Source organism: Hypanus sabinus, chromosome 21 (genome assembly GCF_030144855.1).
Source record: "Hypanus sabinus isolate sHypSab1 chromosome 21, sHypSab1.hap1, whole genome shotgun sequence".
Classification (NCBI taxonomy): domain Eukaryota; kingdom Metazoa; phylum Chordata; class Chondrichthyes; order Myliobatiformes; family Dasyatidae; genus Hypanus; species Hypanus sabinus.
The window spans coordinates 35,878,114-35,900,946 of NC_082726.1; the positions used below are offsets into that span (position 1 = coordinate 35,878,114).

General features: G+C 39.4%; 1 protein-coding gene across 7 annotated transcripts in view; it reads left to right on the forward strand.

Moving 5' to 3' along the window:
* The window catches only part of shld2 (shieldin complex subunit 2), a 120,234-nt gene that overhangs the window by 50,626 nt on the left and 46,775 nt on the right, over positions 1–22,833 (forward strand). Inside the window, exon 1 of one of the 7 annotated variants that reach the window (XM_059946317.1) lies at positions 18,212–18,517. The exons of 4 other annotated variants lie outside the window; for them this stretch is intronic. The gene's annotated coding sequence lies outside the window, so the exon portion shown is untranslated. Of the gene's footprint in view, positions 1–18,211; positions 18,518–22,833 lie in introns of those variants that run through there. 2 more of the 7 variants (XM_059946319.1, XM_059946321.1) reach the window with 2 other exon arrangements.

Here is a 22,833-nt window from a genome sequence, read left to right on the forward strand (position 1 = left end):
CAAAAAGAAAGAATAAATAATAATAATAATAATAATCAATAAATAAAGAATAAATATCAAGAACATGAGATGAAGAGTCTGTGAAAGTGAGTACAGAGGTTGTAGGAATATTTCAGTGATGGGGCAAGTGAAGTTGAGATGAAGATTGTGAAGGAAAGTTGAACCCCTTGGTTCAAGAGCCTGATAGTTGTGGGGTAATTGCTGTTCCTGAACCTGGTGGTGTGAGTCCTGAGGTCCCTGTACCTTCTTCCTGATAGCAGCAGCGAGAAGAGAACATGAGCTAGGTGGTGTGAGTCCCTGATGACAGATGCTGCTTTCATGCAAAAACGCTCCACTAAGTAGTGGGAAGGGCTTACCTGTGATGGACTGTGTAATTTCATAAAGTTATTCTTTGCAATGCAAACTCTCTCCTTGCTTCAAATCTTGATCAGCCTGGTAAGTCAATACAAGAAAAAGTTTCATCATGTCATGCTGTGGAGCTCTGTCTGTATTGATTAGAGTATACCAATGAGTGGTCGATTCCCTGATCTATTCACTTGACTATCTCTTGTCTTTATTTGTTATTTAACCAGTGAATGGTGAAAATATTCAACAAGTGTGATAGTATGTCTGGAGAGTGAGTTGACATGTTGGATCAATGGCCTTTCACCACAATGTCAATGGAAGGTCATTCATGTGAAGTATTCATTTGATTTTTCTCCCTATAAGTTTTGGCTAACCTGCTGAATATATTCATCACTTTTTAAACATCTAATATTTTCAGCATCTGCTTTTTTTTGTGTGTTCTTTTTTGGCAAGAACAATCATGAACTCTGTACAAGATGCACATACCTCAAAGCAGCTACACATGGCAAGTTTAAATATTCATTCAGATCCTGAACCTTTGTACTGTTGCTTAACATCAATTGTGGATAATTAGCATCGTAGCTAAAGTATGTGACAGGAGTGCATATCGCAATATATTTATCAACATGCCTCAAAGCAATAGGTGGAGAGAAGGGGGGTGTTAAAATTTCAAGCCCATGATATCTAATTCAACCAGGAATGAGAGATCCATCATAAAATTCCAAAGGAGGTCTAATAAAGTTATTGTGCCAATTAACCATTTTGGTTGTACATTGGGGGACATAACCAATAGAAGTGCCAACAATATTTTTGCTCAAAACCTTTGGGGTGATCAGTGTAATTTCATGATTTTTTGCGTAAGTAATCACTTCTGACTCATACTCTTCATGTGTACATTTCCAGTACCCTGAATTAAGGAGCACGTTTAGGGAATAGGCAAAAGACTGCAGAAGTTGATCTTGCTATGAAAATTCACTCGTGTCTGACACTAACCTTCAGAGGTTGCTGCGACAATATAATGGAACACCTCAAGACCAACAGAACAAGCAGACTGACGTGATTAGCTGTGGAAGGCTGTCTCATTCTAGGAAGTGATTTGGTGCCCTCGTGAATGGTAATCGAACCCTTCAGGTGATCTCTTAGGAGATGAGGTAGACAATGGCACTAACATTGGGTGGCAGTCAGACCTCATTAAGTTGGCTCGAATGATGGGTATCTCCACACTTTTCACTGATCTTCACTGCAGTGTAAAGCAGGTTCTGCTCATGTGGGAGTGTGGGAGTGGGGGTGCATTTCTTTGCACCCGTGGAAGAAAAGTGATTTGTCGTGTGCCATGCCTCAGCTCAAGTTGGAGAGTGATATTCTTATGGATTATTACTCTACTTATTCAGGAGAGTATTCTCTTGTGTAGGATCTGTCCATCTGTACCATCAAGTACCTCCCACTTCACCCAGGGCAGTGACCAGAAATCATGTTGCCCTCATCAGCCACCTGAATACACTTAAAAAAATTTACAAACCATATAATATATATATATATATCAATCCATATAATAATCACAACACGGAAACAGGCCATCTTGGCCCTCCTAGTCCGTGCCGAACCCTTAATCTCACCTAGTCCCACCTACCCGCGCTCAGCCCATAACCCTCCACTCCTTTCCTGTCCATATACCTATCCAATTTTACCTTAAATGACACAACTGAACTGGCCTCTACTACTTCTACAGGAAGCTCATTCCACACAGCTATCACTCTTTGAGTAAAGAAATACCCCTTCGTGTTTCCCTTAAACTTCTGCCCCCTAACTCTCAAATCATGTCCTCTAGTTTGAATCTCCCCTACTCTCAATGGAAACAGCCTGTTCACGTCAACTCTATCTATCCCTCTCAAAATTTTAAATACCTCGATCAAATCCCCCCCTCAACCTTCTACGCTCCAATGAATAGAGACCTAACTTGTTCAACCTTTCTCTGTAACTTAATTGCTGAAACCCAGGTAACTAGGGAAGCTAAACGGTATTTAATATGCTGTATAACTATGATTGCATACCTATTACAGTTCTTTTTATCAGCCACCTCAGAAGTGAAAACAAGTCATATCTAAGAAAAATGGTAGCATTTAATTGTGCTCAAACAAGTGTATCCATACACTAAAGGTATTGACACTATTGTGCAGCTCCACCTTGACATATCTCGTAAGATCATAAAATCTTCTGTGGTATTTTGAATCCTAGAGGAGACAGCTTTGGGACCTCCTGCAAGGCTAAGGATTGCTAAAGGAGCAAAGGTAGAGGGGAGATATCTGATTCCCTGACACACAGGACCTCCTGATATTTATTTTGTAGGCAAAGATGTTTCAGTTGCTCTCAGAAAACTGTAGGGTTCTCTGCTTCCCCGTGGAGTTTCTCTGTCCTCAGTGTAAACAATCAGATATAGGGGGAGAGGGTGTTGAGGGGAAGAGACTTTGCATTACTGACCACAGAAACCATAACTTAGATTATTTCCTTGATCAATAATGCAAAATCCTCTCCACTACATTTTACTCCCCACCCCCCATTAAGCCTCCCTTATCTTATTGTTGCCATGGAGGACAAAGAGACTACAAGAATGTTTTACAAGGCCTTTAAAACAAGGCCTATGAGTAGAACTTAGAAGTAAAAGTGAAGAAATCATAGAACTGGGATTATACCACAGGCGTAGCAGGAGGTAGAGGAGCAGAAGTGTAGGCAAATAGTATAGAAGTGTGAGCCATATAATTTTCATCAAAAGCCAATTGTTGACTTTTTTTAAGTGCATCCAGAAGAACCATTTCTGCCAATATGTAGATAATTCTAAAAAGCTAACTGAATATATTGTTGAGGGTTGATGTGGTTTACAGGGGCTTCAGTAATGTCTTTGCCAAGGTCCAAAGTGGAAGGTTAGTTAAAAGGTTAGAGCCCATCAGATCCAAGGCAAGTTGGGTCCAAAATTAGTTTAGTAATAGCAGACATTGAGTCATATAACACTACAGCATAGAAGGATGCCCTTTGGTCCATCTAGTCTGTGCCGACCCATTGATCTGCTTAGGCCCATCAACCTGCACCCAAACCATAGCCATTCATACATCTCCCATCCATGCACCTATCAAAATTTCTTTTAAATGTTGAAATTTACCCTGTATCAATCACTTGCATTGTCAGGTTGTTCCACACTCTCACCACCGTCTGAGTGAAGAAGTTACCTTCATGTTCCCTTTAAATACAATGTCATAATTCCACATGCTGATCCATGCCCTAAGCTCATCTGCCTTTCCTACAATACTCCTTGCCCCATATTTCACCCCATATGCCAGATATCTCATGGACTGGTAGCCAGAAGAGGAGTTGGTTAGAGTAACATTGGTCATGAATATGGAAACTTGGTTATAAATATGGAAACTGTCTTCATGGAACCATGTATGTTGAAATATACGCAGCTCAGAACATTAATTCACCAGTTATGTAGGTATAGCAACATCTATCTCCAGGACCATTCCACTCTCTGCTCTGGCACTCTGGTTCCCATCCCCCTACAACACTGTTCAAACGCATGTTCACACACACACACACACACACACACACACACACACACACACACACACACACACACACACACACACACACACACACACACACACACACCCTGTTTTGAGACAGTGGGTGTTGTTGGAGGATTCTGTAGTGGTTAGAAGACTATAGCCAGAGGTGTATAATACAGTCGGTGCTGGGATTCTTGTTATTGTATGCATTAGATGTGATTGGAGGAGCATTATTGGTAAGTTTGTAGATAATTCAAAAACGCAATAGTTACAGTGTGGTTGATAGTGAGAAAGGCAATCAAAATGATGTTGAAAGCTGGAAAATTAGGCATTTAAACGGTCATATGGAATTTAATCCTGATAAATAATGCCCCAGGAAGGGTAGGACATACACCATGAATAGTAGAGCCCAGGGGATATTGAATCTCAGTGTACAATTCCAAACATCCTTGAAGATGGTAGTACAGATAATTAATGGTGAAGAGGGCAAAGAAGACAATTGCCATTGGTGGGGGCATAGACCATACTGTAGGTCCAGGGAAGTTTTGGTACAACATTTTAAAATATTTGCTGGTCCACAGCTGAAATAGTGGGTGTAGGTCTGCTGTCTACACTGTAGGTACTTGCACTGGAACGGATGGAGGATAGATTCACTGGGATGTTGTTTGGGATGGAGCCTTTTGAGTTTGTTTTGCTTGAAATACAGGAGGTTGCGTGGATAGAGTTGTAAAGGTTATGAAAGGCATAGAGAAGGTTGATTGTATAAAACTTTGCCCTGTGGCAGAAGTGTCTCAGTGCGTTGATTTAAGGTGAGGAGTAAGAAGTTTAGAGAGGAAGTAACAAAGGAAGTTTGCACTCCATGCATTGTTGCCTTTTGGACTGCACTGCCTAATGAGGTGGTGGGTCAGGCAGGTACTCTTAAAATATTTAAATTGTATCTGGATTAGCACATGAATTACCAAAGCATAGTAGGTTAAAATCCAAATGCTGGTCAGCGGGATTATAGAGACTTGGATTGTTCGTATCGATATGGTAGCCCATTGCCTATTTGTCTGCTACATGACCTTTTACTCACTAATAATGTATGTTGCTCTTACCTGCTAGCATGGGTAGTGTACTTTAAGGATTTAAATCCCTTCTCTAATTTTTGCACAGCAAATTGTGGGCAGCTGATCCCATGCAGGCTACTTTTGAGGAGTACAATATCTCAGTGCTGTTAAATTTGACTTATTTTGTAATTTCTGGAAGGGGTCCACCTAATGCTGTAATGTTTAAATGTACCTAAAGTAAGTGCAATCTAGCTTTTAAGTAGCAATCAAAGTCTTGTTGCATCAATGATTGTCAACAAAATTGCTAATGCTGGATGTCCAAAACAAGATTCTGGAAACACCCAGCTGTTGAGAAACAACTGTGGGAAAAGAATCGGAGTGAGTGTTTCAGGCCAGCAATCCTTTGTTAGAGTTGGTAAATGGAGAAAATTAAACTAAGTTCTGCTGAAGGTTCTCAGTATCCCCTCCATGGATACTGCCTGACTTGCTGCTAAGTTCCTAATTTTTGACTTGTTGCTCCACATTTTCAACATCTGCAGTCTTTCTTGTATCTGTAGTTTGTAAATTTAGTTTTTTTTTCTCTTTCTCTATTCTTTTGCCTGAGATATTAATTGTTCTTCTATTTCCATAGATGCTGCCTGATTTGTTTCATCACATTTACTGTGTATGTCTTGTTTTGTTGTAGTTTGTGACATACAATTCCAAGGAATCAAAACCCTCTGGACATAATTCACAATGACACATACTTAATCCTTAGTAGATTAAATTCATCCTGCTCAAGTACGATACATTTTTCTTCCAAAATTAAGTTAGCTATGTTACGAACCCCATAACTGGGTCACTTACCAGCAAAGATAGAGAGGTCCATTGAAGTCTGGTGATACTATTTTTAACAGTATTTATTAGTAAAAATACATAAAAATAATATCAATGCAAACATACAGATAATATACGTCATCAATACTAAATCTAAAAGTGTGGGTATAATAATAATCAATAAGAAATAGCTCTATTGTTGTCTAGGGGATAAATGTATTGTCCAATGGAAATATAAAAGTCACTCAGTTCATTCAGGCTGCAGCCTTTTGTTGGAGAGAGAGAGATTTTTAGAAACTTGCCGGCTTTCCTTTTTATGATTTTGATCCGTCAGGAGTCCCGTTGGTGTGGCTGTTCACTCGTGGCCTCTCCTATAGCTAAGCCGTTTTTCCGTGGTGAGCCCGCTACCCTGGCAAGGGAGGACGCACATAGGCCCTCACCGGCGTTCGCTATAAAACGCTGTCACTGGCTTTCCAGCATTTCTCCTGGTGCGTCTAAAGGGGTTGTTCCCCAGACCTCCTTTTATCCTCAAGGGGTCTCAGATGTCAATCAGGTTGGGATGATGCAATCCCTCCACCAGACCACTATCGTCATCCCCTGAGGGGCTTCAATGAATAGTACAGTACTCAATACACAATTCCGTCTCCAAGAGACAATGGCCGTTATCAGGGGCTTTGTTTTGCTAAGGCCAGGGCACATTTCAAACCTTTTGGATTCTCTCTCTCATTTCCTGGGTCCCAGACCTGAATTAATATTGATCTTGCAATTTTCAAAAAGGAGGGGGCGACTCAGAATTGTGGCACATTCATAACAGCTAGCAGAACTGATAGAAAGCTCGAGTTACAGAGTCTGGGACATTGTCTGTTGTGGAAGCAAAATCACTGAGTTATCTTCAAAACTCAGAAACCCGATTTGTTCTCCCAATGACAACTTCAGTTTCAGAGTAATTGGGTCTAAGATAGGACCATAAGTGTAATAAAGGTAATTGTATACTACATGGTTAAAGCACATTCCAAATTAGATGAAAGGGAAGGAGGTTCATGACCGATGGTGGACATTTAAAAAGAAATCCATGATTTTCAGTGGAGGTACATGCCCTCTAAAAATTAGTGCTACAACATTGGATTTCTCCATTTTTTTGGTGAACTGAATTAGCACAACATGTAGCACAATATATAACCCTGACACCCATACAGTTCCCTGCAGAAAAGGCAGGAAACTGGCCAGTGCAGTAGAACATGCGTAGTTTTTGATGGCGGCTACGACACTTTGCTGTAAACCAATTTCAAAAGGGCATCAGACAATGGGAACAACTTTGAGGGGTGAGAGGCTGCAGCGAAGAGGGAGAGGAATCTGTATTTCACCCCATATGCCAGATATCACATGGACAGGTGGCCAGAGGAGGAGTTGGTTAGAGTAACATTGGTCATAAATATGGAAACTCTCATCATGTATTTTGCTAGATTGTTTAGTTGAACTTTGTAGGAAAGTACTGTTCTCACATGAGAGCACAGATTTCACCATGCATCTAAGTCTCCACAGAAATAAAATGAAAATTTATTAAGAGGCCTTTATCTTTACCATTTAACCAAACGTACCCAAACTTGAAAAGAGATAACCCACTTAGGGCACGGTCCTTCGCCATATCAGGGCCTATGACATAGGAAGGGGCTCATCTTGTAATCGATGGAGGAGTGGCTGCTGAGCAGGAGAGGATGAGAAGGAGAATAATAATCATGATGAAGAACACAGTACGTCAATGTGCCTGGTACCTTATAGCAACACATCAGACCTGGTTACCATGAGTGAAGAACAGACTAGAGAGAAAGATAAATGTGACACGGGACTGCTTTGGGCATGAGTTATCTGTAGTATGATAACAAACATGGGTGCCCACTGAGGGAGTGGCCTATGCAACTACTCTATCCCAGGAAGTTCAGATGTGGACCACAATGAGGATGCTTTCATGACGAGGGCGCATTCTGAGATGGTGAGCTCATCTAGTAGATGTGATGGAAGGAGCACTGAAGAGTTCACCACATGCTTTTGCTTGAAACAAAGACTACAATACTGGAGGTCAGGTGCACTTCTATGCAAGAATTCATTGACAACCCTGTTATTCATTCCCTCCTGCAGATGTTGGGGCACAATAGCAAGCCAGGAAAAATCTTTTTGCTTCTATACCATCAGAGCCACTGATCCAATTAGAGCTGTGGTCATTGCCACATGGAAGCAGCTGGGGGACTGGGCTGGGTTTGGGTACTTCATGTGTCTTGTCTTTTCGTGAAAACATAGCAATTTGAGAATTTAGGTATTACTAAAACCAAAAAGGTACATCTGTTACGTGCATGTATTTAAAAACAATTAAAATTACCACTCTTGAACAATTAAAGGGAGCAAAACTAAATTAAGTAACTGTCAATGAAGCAGCATCTTGCATCTCCAAGGTCACAGTAGCAGGTTTTACCTCTTGTGGGATCTGCAGACTGATTCCAAAGCATAAGTCATTGGACTTCAGCCTTCAGATCCATGCTGGATTCCCAATATAGCAATCCCATTAGTTTTGTTCCCTCTTTCCTTAGTTCCCTGTATTCTGCAACTTAATCTTTCTCACTTGCCCATCAATTGCCCTTTGATTCTTCTTGCCCTTAACCTATATTAGAATAATTTACAGAAGCCAATCAACCTAGCCTGAGCATGTCTTTTGGATGTGGTCACAGAGAAAATGGGAAAACTCCATAAAAACAGTACTCAAGGCAGTGAGGATGATGCAGTCTGTGGTGTCTATCCCTGTTGCTGTTGCCTGTACTCTCTCTCTTTAGCCCACTAACCTGTTGCTGCCTGTGGCTTCCCTACTATCCTCACTAAATGCAGTCCCGTGTCATTCAGTGTGAGTTCAGAATCAAAGAGAGACCGCATATGTTTTAGCTTCATACTTCACCTCATCTTAACACTCAACCAGTCCCATCTCCACTCCTCATATGTTTAATACCCCCCCCATCTATTTACAATCTCCCCTTATCATGGTTTAAAATCCTATTAGAAAATTCCACTTCTCTCACACCCTGTGCCTTTCAATAGATCAAACAATATGATGTCTTTCGACTGAGATCTCACTCAGTTTGCCTCCCTTCATACTCTCATACCCATATCCAAAACTACCTCATCTCTTATCTCTTTCTACAAATGCTGCCTGACCTGCTGAGTTTTGTAGGTTTTTCTGTTTTGAGTCCCATTCTACACTCTTTTCCTGAATTTAAATTATTTTAGCATCCAGCCATCAAATCATGGGACCTGTAAGCTTTTACATTTAATTGTTTATGGTTATCAATTTATTTACATTCATCTTCTTCACTTAAACCTTTGATAGTTTCCAGGATGAATTTTCTATTTTCAATCATTAAGATTCATATAGAATAATTATTAAACATCCATAATTTATTAATTCCTTGTTTATTGTTAAAATTGGACGATCTGTATGAGGAGAATAATTGTAAGCTAGGTCAGGGTAATATAATACAATTTAATAAAGCATTTACCAATTACTACTGTCTAGATTACTCAGTGGGAGTTGTCCCACTCTGTCCTATCACTGTCTAGTGGTGTGTCATGAACAGCCTGTAGCAAGCAGAGGTCTGTGTCTTTGAAACTTGACCCCGATAAATGATTTATATTGCAATAACTTATAAATAGATGGAATGTTGTGGGGGAAGGGTAATTGATAGTTACTGAGTCAAAGGTTATGTCTAAATAAACATTGACTGATTTCAGAGCTTAATTCATTCTCTCTGTTCAGGTAATCACATGAAGGACATATCTGTAGAGATGACTGTAATGAACAAACATGAGCATTATCTATTCAGCAATAACTGAATATGGTTTCAAATGTCAATTAAATATAATTAGTTTTGTTTTCAAAATGGCGATCAGAATCAGGTTTTTATATACAAACCTCTGGTTTCTAAATCCTGGTGATTATTTGGTATCAAATTTCACTGTAGTTCCTTCTTGTGCTCCTTTTGAAAATCACATAAAGTGTGCAGTCTATATTTGTAAGGTTTACAGAGCAGTGCTATGCATTACACAAAGCATCCCTGTGTAATGTACTGACACTGATATTATGGTTTCAGTGCACGTTCAAATTGTTCATCTCAACTTGGAGTCTTGCAAAGATGAACACTGAACGTACCAATCCTCATAGAGGGACCAGAAGTGCAGAGAGTGAGCAGTTTCAAGTTCCTGGGTGTCGAGATCTCTGAGGATCTAACCTGGTCCCAACACATCAATGCAGTTATAAAGAAGGAAAGACAGTGGCTATACTTCATTAGGAGTTTGAAAAGATTTGGTATGTCTAGAAATACACTCAAAAACTTATGGGGGACTTCCAGTAAGATGGCGATTGTTTAGTCGCTCCGAACCTTTGCTCCGTTATTCTTCCTATCTTTGCACTATATGTCTCCTTTCTTAAACCTTAGTTAGGTATTTTATTACGTAGTTCTCTTTTACCTGCCTGCGAACACATCTATCTTATAATGGCTACCAAAAGTACTAAAACCGGGAAAAAGGAAACTTCTACGGCTTTGCCGGCTAACATTCTCGCTGTTTTGGAACAACATCGACAAGATACTTTAATGGATTTTAGAACTGAATTTAGAACTTCTTTCAACAAGCTGGATTTCAAATTGGATCAGATCAATGCTAGAGTGGATGAACATGCTGAACATTTATCTCACATTGACTTAACTTCTGACGATTTAAAACGCTGTGTTCAATACCTTGAAACTCTCTGCTCCAATCTAGAGGAGAAGAACAGTAAACTTTTTTCCAAAATGGTGGATCTTGAAAATCAGAGCAGACGTTGCAATCTACGAATTCTTGGTTTGCCAGAGGCCACCGAAAAGGGCTCTCCCGTTGAATTTTTTTCTGATTTTCTCTGTGAGATTTTCAGGAAAGAATCTCTTTCGACTCCACCTGAGCTTGAAAGGGCTCACAGGATGTATGTTCCTCGTGCAACTCTGGGTTCCCGTCCACAGCCGGTCATTTTATGCTTTCATCAATACCAGGTGAAAAACTGTTTGATTATGGAGGCACACCACAGAGGTACTTTTGCTTTTCAAAACACGGTCATTCGTTTTGCGGAGGATTATGCCCCCCAGGTTCTGAAGATGCGTGCTGAGTTTAAAGGTGTAATGAAAGTGCTTTTTGATTGCGGATTCAGACCCTCTCTCCGAAATCCAGCCGAACTTCAAATTACGCTTACTACTGGAGATTTTAAGTGGTTTAAATCAGTGAAGGAGGCTGAGGCGTTTGTTGGAAGTCTTCCGGCCACCTCGTCTTCTTTGGAACTGGCCTGACCTTCTAAAATGGTTGATAAGTACTTCCTGGAGTAAAACTATTTTTTTCCGAACTCAGACTTTACTTGAATAATTCAGACATTATCTATTGAAACTCTAAGGGCTGTAGTCAATCTCTCCCTGGACTTGGTGCATTTTTTCTAAATAGATAATCTATGTTTAATGTTTCCCTGCGGACTTTTAGATTTTACTTGTGTAATCTATTTTATTTTTGTATAACTTTATCTATAGAGATCTACAATTGACTTTAACTTGTTATGGAGGTTTGGAGTTTTTATTGAAGGCCTCCCTGTTGGTTGATTCATAGTTTCAGTTTTGCTTTTTTTTCTGTAAATGGTTGATAAGTTCTCTCTTTGAATTTATAATTTCCCCCTTTTCTCCCTCCCTTTTTTTTTCTTTCAATCTTTTATAACTTTTCGCGGGTAGGTTAGTTTTAGTTTTCTTCTGATTTTCTTTGTATTAAGTTTTATACTTCTGTTGAAGTTGTTCTTATTTGTAATTCTGTTTTCTAGTGCATAAATTAGTTATTATTTGCTATATTATTTATACGGAACTTTTGTTAATGACACAGAACTGGAAGTCATATTTGGGTTAATTTTTTTGGTAGAGCTAGCTGCTTTTTTAGGTAGCCGTCTAGTTTTGGGTTGTGAGGGTGGGGTGCGTTCTCCAGTTCCAACACTACTCACTGTTTCTTTGTTTTCCTTTGTTATTCAGGACATGTCTCTGTTTTGATTCTACGGATCTATGTTTACATTTTTGCTCCCAGACTGTTATTGTACTGCTTGATTTTTTTATATGCCTGCTACCTTCTATGCACTAACAATTGATAATGGTTAATACACTTGAATTTGTGAGCTGGAATGTAAAGGGATTGAATCATCCTGTTAAAAGAAGGAAGGTCTTCTCGCATATTAAACAACTCAAAGCTGACATTGCTTTCCTTCAAGAAACTCATATTCGTAGATTTGATAATTCTCGGCTTTTGTCAAAGTGGGCAGGTCAGCATTTTCATTCATCCTTTGCCACCAAAACTAGGGGGGTCTCCATCCTTATTAATTCAAATATTCCTTTTGAACTCCATAATAAGATATCTGATACAAATGGCCATTTTATTATTGTTTCTGGTAAATTATATAATACTAAAGTTGTACTAGCAAACCTGTATGCTCCCAATTTTGATGATGTTAATTTTTTTGAACATTTTTTCTCCTCACTACCAGATTTAAACTCATACTCTCTTATACTGGGTGGCGATTTCAATTGTTGGTTAGATCCTAATTCGGATTGATCATCCTCTGTTACTAGACTACCTACTAAATCTGCCTTAGCTATTCATTCTTTTCTCTCTAATTACGGTATCTCTGATATATGGTGTTTCCTTCATCCTACTGAGAGAGATTATTCTTTTTTTCACGTGTTTACCATACCTTTACTAGAATTGACTACTTTTTACTCGATAATCAACTTATTCCATTTGTCTATTCTTGTGATTATCAGAGTATACTGATTTCTGACCATGCCCCAATTACTCTCTCTCTGAATTTGCCTGGTCTCCCTCAGAGGAATAAATACTGGTGTTTTGACTCGACTTTATTATCGGATGATGATTTTCTAAAATTTATTAAGGATCAGATAACCTTTTATTTTAACACCAATACATCATCTGAAATGTCATCCCAGATTGTCTGGGATGCCATGAAAGCATATTTGAGGGGTCAAATAATCTCCTATACAGCAAATCTTAATAGAAAGTCCTGTGCAGATCGATTAGACCTCATTAATCAGATTAAAGAACTGGATCAACTGTATGCTCAAACTAAGAATCCTGAATTATACAAGAAGTGTGTAGAACTTCAAACTAAATTTAATCTTCTGTCTACTCAACCTGTCGAATGCCAACTTCTTGAAAGTAAGAGTCACTTTTATATTCATGGTGACAAATCTGGTAAATTTCTAGCCAATCAGCTGAGGCGTTCCAAAGCCAAACAACATATTACAAAGATCCGGAAGGAGAATGGAGACTTTACATCAGATCACTTAGAAATCAATGACTCATTTAAAAATTTTTATTCTTGACTTTATTCCTCTGAATCTCTGAATGAGAGTATCTCTGTTGATCATTTTTTAAGTAATCTGAATATTCCTTCGCTTTCATCTGATTTTAAAGCTAAACTTAAGCGCCTATATCATTAGAAGAAATATCTTTTGCAATTTCTGCATTGTCTTCAGGGAAATCTCCTGGACCTGATGGTTCCCCGTAGAATTTTATAAATCATTCTCTTCACTTCTTTCTCCTCAGTTAAGACATGTTCTTTATGTAAGGGTCCTCTGAGCTACACACAGATGCCTGTGGGAGGAGGTCTCCAGGAATGTCTCTGTAAAATCTGTATATGGAAGCCTGCAAGGCAGGCAAATGTCCATGCCTGCATTGATGGGCTAAAGAAAAAAGTAAATAGTCTTATAGTCTGAGGCTGAAATTTGGGTGATCTGTCTAACATAGCAAAGAGCTACATAGTTTGCGATGTGGCATGGAGAGAAGCAACGGGAGTCTGTAATGAACTTCAGACTAGGAAGCTAAAATAACCACGACTCATGTGAGAAGCACTCAAGCACATGTGCACGTGGTTGTATTTGAAACAACAGGAGGTCACAGGTTTCAGCAAAGACAAAGAATGTAGTTTGAGTGTTGACCATTTAAATGGGAAGAGAACCTGAGTAAAATCTGGTAGTTCTGGGGATTAAAGAAATATCATTCATCAAAAAAGTGAGGTTGAAAACTTAAGCAGAAATTTGTACAAGTAGTTCAAATCTAATTAAGCAAATATCAATGACTGAACCTCAGATTAGAGAATTCTGAGTAACAAATCCTCTCATCTCAATCTGAGATGGCCTGTCCTTTATGTTGAGACCATAACCCCTTAACTAGGGAAAATATCCTTCCCTGTGATTACCACTAAAGATTTTCTTTGGTTTTGTTTTAATTAAGTCCAGAATATAGAGACTATGGTACTCTTCTGTAGAGTTTAGATATGATATGATATCCCAGTATCTAATATGGCAAATCTTCACTGCAGGCCCTTTGTAACAAATACTCCTCCCCACTCCGCCATTCTTCTTCTTCTCTTTCTTCAGGCAGAAGATACAAAAGCTTGAGAGCACATACCACCGAACTCGAGGACAGCTTCTGTCTCACTGTCATACACTAAAGCTGAAATTTTGATCTCCCAATCTACTTTGCCTTGGCCCATGCACTTGCTCAGTAGCTGAAACGGTTAATTGTAAATTCTTTTTCCTTTTTATACCATCTTGGTGTGCCTGGATGGAACGCAAACAGAAGTTTTCCTCTGTATGGGGGTATATGCGACAGTAGTAAACTTACACCAATCCTTCCTCAGGAAGGGAAATGAAATTGTGCATAGTATTCTGGCTTGCTTGCACTATTGTCCTATGTTTACTCTCGTGCTCAGATCTTCTTGCATTACACAGCAGCTGTCTTCTGAACTGCCTACTGCATCTCCATTGTAGTTTTCATTGACCCATGCAAAAGGATGATGAATAATGTCATGTTTTTTTTGGAAATTGTGGGATGGCTTTCCCACATAATGCAAACTTTCCTCAGGGGTTTTGATTTATCTCAGCAACAAACTAAATAATGTTTGGAACTGTGAGAGAGACTTGATAAAATCAGTGATAGGGATCATAACCATTGTTTAAAGCTTTTATCAAATAAAACGTAATCTTCGCATGTAGGGATGTTGAAGATAGCAGTTGTAGCTGGTATCCTAAGCATATGAAAAAGTACCTCAGAGCACAGAAAATAAGGTCACCAATTTATTCATGTTAATAAATCTCAAGATTCCCAATAATACAAATAACCAGTGAGGAACCAATCCGCTTGCAATTTTACATTCCAACTTATAGACAATGTTTAACTTGGCCCAGGTTGACTTAAATTCATAACCTTAGGATATCTCTAACTAATTAATAGCCCATGATAGACTTCAGTGTTGCAATGTAGCAAATTAAAACAGCAAGTACAAAGTCAGCAATTGTATTCAGCTGGTTGGCCATTAAATTGCAACACTTGCAGTTTATGAAACACTTGACTCCTGCAGTATCTGATAAGGTACCTTCGCCAATTAAACATTTACGTGTCCAAGATTTACAAAGATATAAACAACTAGTATTAAATGCAGCAAGTTCCTGGAAAAACTTCAGAAAAGAGAAAGTGATTACGAGTAATAAAAATGTGAAACGAAGTGGAAGGGTTTGTCATAGAGGAGATATTTTTGCTGAAGAAACTGGCATTTGTTTGTCCTGACATAGACACTGCCAAACTTTTTTTTATCCTCATAGAGCTCAGTATTACAGTGGTAAATCCTTGTGAAAGTTTGTGATCAGATCTTCATGTAAGTCCTAAAACTAGATAAAGAGAACCTGATTAAATAAATAACACAAAAAAATTATACAGTTGGTCCTCCTTATCTGTGGGGGATTGGTTCTGGGACCCCACCTCCCCCGGTGGATACCAAAAAATGTGGATGCTCAAGTCGGTGGACTTTAGGACCCGGCAGAGCTGGGGACCCACCACCCGTAGTGTTTCTATTCTGGAAAATGATCACAATTGAAAATAAAGTGGAAATAATAAAGCGACTGGAAAGAGGTGAAACATCATCGGTCTTTGGAAAAGTGTTAGGCTACAGTCGGGATAAAGTGAGAATAATGGAGCACGTGAAGGCTCCCCGATGAAAGCTACAATTATTATTAAACACTGCAGTGGTTTAATTATTGAAATACATACATTTCTTAAGTGTTTTATATGCTTGGGAAGGTAAAATATATACTATATACTAAGACAAACGTTTGACTAACTGATGCTAAATAATACCGGATGTTCCTGTTCCGGCTTAGAGAACTTCCTTTTTTTTTCCAGTTTCCAATCTGCAGTAACCTATGCACATCCTCCTGTATACTTTAAATCATCTCTAGATTACTTATAATACCTAATACAATGTAAATGCTATGTAAATAGTTGCTATACTGTATTGTTTAGGGAATAATGACAAGAAAAAAAAGTCTGTACATGCTCAAACAACAAGTGCTGGAGAGAGAACTTCCAGGTTTTCCCAATCCGTGGTTGGTGGAATCCGTGCATGCAGAACCCGTAGATAAGGAGGGCTGACTGTACTTGTTCATTTAGTTATGGTGAAAAATTGATCCAATATTATATGTATTTATTAGATAAAGTATGTGAACCTTTGCTTTCAGTAACTGGCGAGACCCCCCTTGAACAGCAATAACTTCAACCAAACTTCTCCAGTGTCTGTTGATCAATCCTCTGCATCGGCTTTGAGGAATTTTAGACCATTCCTCCATATAAAACTGATTCTGTTCATCAATATTTCTGGGGTACCGTCCTCTTCAGGTCATCTCACGGCATCTCAATTGAGTTAAGATCTGGACTCTGATTTGACCATTTCAAAACACAAATTTTCTTCTTTTTAAATCTCTCTGTTGTTGATTTACTCTTGTGTTTTGGATCATTGTCTTGTTGCATTATCCAACTATTAAGCTTCAGGTGATGGACAACTACCCTGACTTTCTCCTGTAAAATGTCTTGATACAATTTTGAATTCATTGTTCCCTCGACGATTGCAAGTTGCCCAGGCCCTGAGGCAGCAAAGCAGCCTCAAAGCATGATGCTCCTTCCACCATGCTTCACAGTGGGGATGAGGTTTTGGTGTTTGTGTGCAGTGCTTTTTTTCCTCCAGACATAGCTGTGTGCATTTCTGCCAAAAAGTTCACCTTTAGTCTTATTGGTCCACAGAATATTGTTCCAGAAATGTTGTGGAACATCCAGGTGGTCTTTTGCAAATTTGAGATGTGCAGCATTTTTTTTGGAGAGCGGTGGTTTCCTCCATGGTGTCCTTCCATGAACACTGTTCTTGTTCAGTGTTTTTCTTATAGTGGATGCATGATCAGAGACTTTAACAAATTCTAGAGATTTCTGCAGGTCTTTTGCTGTTATTCTTGGGTTCTTCTTCACCTCCTTAAGCAGTGCAGAAAGGTTGAGCAAGCTAGTGTTTTTCTGTTTGTAGCAAAGATGGAATAGAGGCCACTTAGAAGAGGTGTAGAAGATTATAAGAGGCATATCTAGAGTGGATACCCAGTGCCTTTTTCCCAAAGGTGGCAATGTCTAATACTAGAGGTCATTCTCTTAAGGGTTTAGGGAAGACATCAGAAGCAGATATTTTACACCGAGTGCTAAGTGCCAAGAATGAACTGCCGAGGTTGGTGGTGGAGGCTGATACAATAGGGGAGATTCTTTGATAGGCACATGCATAAAAGAAAAATGAAGGGTTACACTCAACTTCACTTACCCACTTGAAATGTTCCCATAACCAATGGACTCACTTTCAAGGACTCTTCATCTCATGTTCTTGATATTTACTTATTAATTATTGCTTACTTATTAATTTTTTTTTATTTTTGTATTATCTCAGTTTGTTGTCTTCTGCACTCAGGTTGATTCTGTTATTGTTATTATTCTATAGACCTATTGACTACGCCCAACAGAAAATGAATCTCTGGGTTGTGTATGGTGACATAAATGTACTTTGATAATTAAATTTACTTTGAACTTTGATGTAGAAGGGAAGGTTTAGACTGATTGTGGAATAGGTTTACAATATATACTAGAATATACAATAAAGTGTTTCAGCACAACATCGCGTGTCAAAGAGCATGTATTATGCTGCACTATTCTATGTTCTCTGCTGTAAAACATGAGTTATGCCACAACTGAAGGACGATGCAGTGCTTCTGGCCACCAAAGTATAGAAATGAAATGATAGAAGGAGGATGATTTCAGAGACAATACAGAGGACTTAACCAAACTTGGGCAATGATAGTTATAATGAGATACTGATGAAGGTAGGATTGTACTTCTTGGAAGAATAAAAGGAGTTTAACTGCTGTATATAAAATTGTGCAAAACCTAAGCACCTGATGGGAAGGACTTGGATCCTTGCACAACATTCTGTTAATTAGTGTAAGGATAAGAGACTTGTTGATGAATCAAATTCAGCAAGTTTTTGAAAGCTGCTGGAGGCAGAACCTCTCAACACATTTCAAAAGAACCTGGATGAAGACCAAGCCTATAGGATGGAACATCTTTTAATGGCCAAGAGGTGGAGAGGGGGAAGATTGCTGATGGCAGAATGGGGCAACTAGTAGTGCTACTGCCTCACAGCCCCAGCAGTGCGAATCAATCCTGACCTCTGGTGTGGATTTGTATGTTCTCCCCAAGACTGCATGGTTTTCAACTGGGTACGCTGGTTTCCTCCAGATGGCAGGAAATGTGAGGAACATAAATGGTCTTCTGTGATTTTCGTAGGTATGATGGTAATCCGGAGATCTAGGTGAACAATTAAGACAAGGTTGGATAGATTTTTGCATAGTAGGGGAGATAATGGGTTATGGGGAAAAGGCAGGCAGCTGGAATTGAGTCCATCGTCTTATTGAATGGCGGAGCATGCTCAACAGGGCCAGATCGCTTACTCCTGCTCCTATTTCTTATGTTCTTATGTAACCACGTTCAAGTGCCACAACAGCAGCCTAAAGTTTAAAATTGGTTATTGCAAGGAAAATTAAAGATGTGTATATTAGGAGTGATGACTACAAAGCTGCTAAATCATCATAAATAATGAACCCGGTGCTTTGTTTTCCTTCAGGGAGGAAATGTGGCATGTTTTCCTATTCTGACCTATGTCTGATTTCAGATTTAACTGTGTTGTCTATCAGTTACCTGCTGAAATGACCTAACAAGCTACTCAATTCAGAGACAATTAAAGAGAGGCAAAAGATGTTGACCTTGTCAGTAAAACCCAGACCATGAAAGAAGAATAAAAAAGACAATTCTATCCTATTGAGCAAGGTAGTGAAGGATAGAAATAGGTGTAACCAAATGGAAGCTTTAATGGAATATGTTTTTGATGGTCAGGGCAGGATTGGGCCAAGAACACACCGGAATGTTTTAGATGTTGGCATCCATGGACACACTCTGGTCTCTTGTTACCAGTTCCATATCTGTCCACTTTCTCAGTCATGTTCCAGTCTCAGTCACATTCCAGACTTCTGCATTCCCAGGTCCCTGTAGCTACGCACTCGATCGCTGTCCTGCAGTGATTCACTGACTCGCTCATGCTCCTGACACATTTCCTGTTGCCAGCCGCATGGGGGTCTTTTTCCTCGGCGCTTTCTGAGAAAATGCAGTAAAACAAAAGCAAGTAAGCACAATGAGTTCTCAGAGGCAATTGCACTGGGCCTAGCCAATCTTTTGTGATGAAGTGACTCTTCCCAAACTGAGACTGCCTAGAATAGATGCTCCAAGAAATTGGTAGTATTCCACCAATGCTGACTCTGCAAAATACTCCAAATCTTCTCATAGGATAAGTAAACCTTCGTCAGTGTTCTATCTTAGTTCAGCATCCCTAATATTGAGGCACTGTCTACAGTACTTGGATAGGCCATGTCATTCAGTTGCCTGACACTAGATTCCTGCAACTGACATTCCATTATGAGCATTGTCATACTTAAGAGGTTATCTGGAAGAGAAAAGAAAAGATTCGAGTATGTTCTCAATGCTTTGTTTAAATAATGTGAGATTCTCACTGACTCCTGGGAGCCCAGACTCAAAATGAAAAGGAGCAGTCAGCATGACAGAGGAATCTTAAATAACAGGAGGAATGCACCATCTCATAGACTACCCACACACCTGACCTATGAAGCACCTCCAGCACTATCTGTGGAAGAGTCTATGATTCCCACATTGGTCTTATTGGCTACCTTGAAACCCACAAAAAATGAATGCAAGCAAGTCCCCCTCCTAAAGTTGATGTGCAAAACCAACGTAATCTTCAATCCTACGTTGCATCATGAGAATTCTCAATGCATGTCAATGTGCCTCATTCTTACCTGATAGCCCCATGGATGGACTTACAAGTGGCAGAGATTGAAAGTGATTCAGAGTGGGGAACTGACATTTGATTTTATTTCCTTAGGTTCATTATAATGTCCATTATTCAATAAAGTCACCAGTCTCCCAAAACAGACAGAATGTTCTGAGTTCTGTCACAGGAGGAGATTAGCAGGTGGACAGAGAAAATGTACATAAGTAAGAATCAGGTTCATTACCACTGACATAAAGTATGCCATGAAATATGTTGTTTTGTGGCAGCAGTACAGTGCAAGATATGAAAAATTGCCATAAGTTATGATACATAAAAAAATAAATACCAGTCTCTGATCTGTGACTGCTGAAAGTAGAGAGGAAGTACTCAAATTGGCATTAACAACCTCATCTATGCATCAACACACATGAAGCCCAGGGTAACCAGCAGTAGAAGTGAAACACCTCAGAAACTTTCCACACATCAGATACTTACCCCATCTGTGGGAGAGTTCCAGTATATACACGGCCTCATTCCAGTCACCTCAGAAACCAAAAAACCAGGGTAGAAGCAAATCATCTGTAATCCTGAGAAGACAGAGTTTGATATTAGCCAGACTGGAACCCAACTCAGGATTTTCTTGTAAACTTAATCCAGATGCTGCCTTTATTATAACGTTTAGAACAAGCTCATGAGAAGAAAAATAAAACTCCATGTATCATGCTCCAAAGTAGAACTTACCTAAAAAGTTGTTAACATAATGAAGTTTTGTATAATTCATCATAAAAGCTATTTTGTCTTTACATAATTAACTAGATTCGGAATGAATGTTTGGCTAAAATTAGAATCTGTTTGCAAAAGTAAACTGATAAACTGTAAATTCTTCCTTTTCTTTCAGTCAGCACCATGTGAAATCTTCACTTATTTGTCAATAAATCAATATGTAGAACTTCTTCATTTGAGGCAATTGTGAAAGTGTAATGCTAGATTTGCTTTATTAATGTTTATTGAAATGCCCCACACATAAGGCAATCTGCTGGAGGCATTCAGTGGGTTGAGCAGCATCTGTGGGAGTGGATGAATAAGTTAGGTGTTTATTCTTTGGAGCGTAGAAGGTTGAGGGGGTCTTGATAGAGGTATTTAAAATTATGAGGGGGATAGATAGAGTTGACGTGGATAGGCTTTTTCCATTCAGAGTAGGGGAGATTCAAACAAGAGGACATGAGTTGAGAGTTAGGGGGCAAAAGTTTAGGGGTAACACAGGGGGAATTTCTTTACTCAGAGAGTGGTAGCTGTGTGGAATGAGCTTCCAGTAGAAGTGGTAGAGGCAGGTTTGGTATTGTCATTTGAAGTAAAATTGGATAGGTATATGAATAGGAAAGGAATGCAGGGTTATGGGCTGAGTCCAGGTAGGTGGGACTAAGTGAGAGTAAGCGTTCAGCATGGACTAGAAGGACCGAGATGGCCTGTATCCGTGCTGTAATTGTTATATGGTTATATCGATTGGAAATGTTGACATTTCAGGTTGAAACCCTGCATCGGGACTGAGAGTGGAGATGGGAAATGATCAATATATTATTGGTGGGGGTGGAGGGTTGATGGTGGGACAGAAGCCAGACGTGATTGGCGGACTAGGGGGAAGGACTCTAGGAATATCCTCCGGCTCCTATCTCGTCACTCCCCATCTCCTTTTCTCCCTTCATCTCCCTTCTCCACTCTTAATCCTAATGCAGGTTTTCAACCCAAGACGTCAACCATTCCTTTCCCCCATCCCCCCCAATCTGAGCTTCTTCAGCAGATTGTCTGTGGCTCTAGATTTCAGCATCTGCAGTCTGCTGTGGCCCCATATATATAAAACATGCTTTCAATTATATATGTTTGAATGGTATCTTAAGACAGTCAAATACATTCTCTGTCTAAGCATTTAAAACAGTGTTTTGTTTTGTTAAATGCGTTTTTCTCTTTTAATCAGTAAACAATCTTCTTCCCTTAGGCTTGAGAGAGTAATCTATGCAACATTATCAAGCTCAGGCCAGATGTTGCTGATAGATAGACCTGGTAACAATTCCAGCTGTCCAGTTTCTAATCTTTGTGCTGAATACAGTGCCAGAACAAATTACTTTTATAATGTTTTCTATCACGAATGAGGAGCAGAAGTGGGGATTAGATTATGCACCAAGGAGATTTAACCAGAAACAAATTATTCAGCGCAGTCAAAAGCAACTTCATTTAACAAAGGGTCAAATTTTAGAGTCTGGAGCTCAGCAGTAAATCTGGGACATTGTATTGATTTATGCAGCCTGTGATTTCTTATCCGTGCTGAGCTAACTGATATCAGCTTAGACTGCAAAGTTAGCAGTACAGTTAGTCAGTCTCATTGTTTCCAAGATAGGAATGGGAATGCATCAAGATTACACATGAAGAAATCTGCAGATGCTGGAAATTCAAACAACACACACAAAATGCTGGTGGAACACAGCAGATGCTGCCTGGCCTGCTCTGTTGCACCAGCAATTTGTACGTGTTGCATCAGGAGTACTGCTGCTTTGTCATCAGTTAAACTGTGAAGCAGGAGTTCCCAGCCTGGGGTCCATGGAACCCTTGCTTAATAATATTGGTCCAAGGCATAAAAAAAGGTGGGAACCCCTGCTAGGGAGTAGGTATGTGAATGTCCAGTAAGGACAGGCAGTAAAGACCTTTCATGAAAAATAAACCTATTTATGTACTTGGCCTTAACTTGAAAGTTAGGAGCTTGGATGAG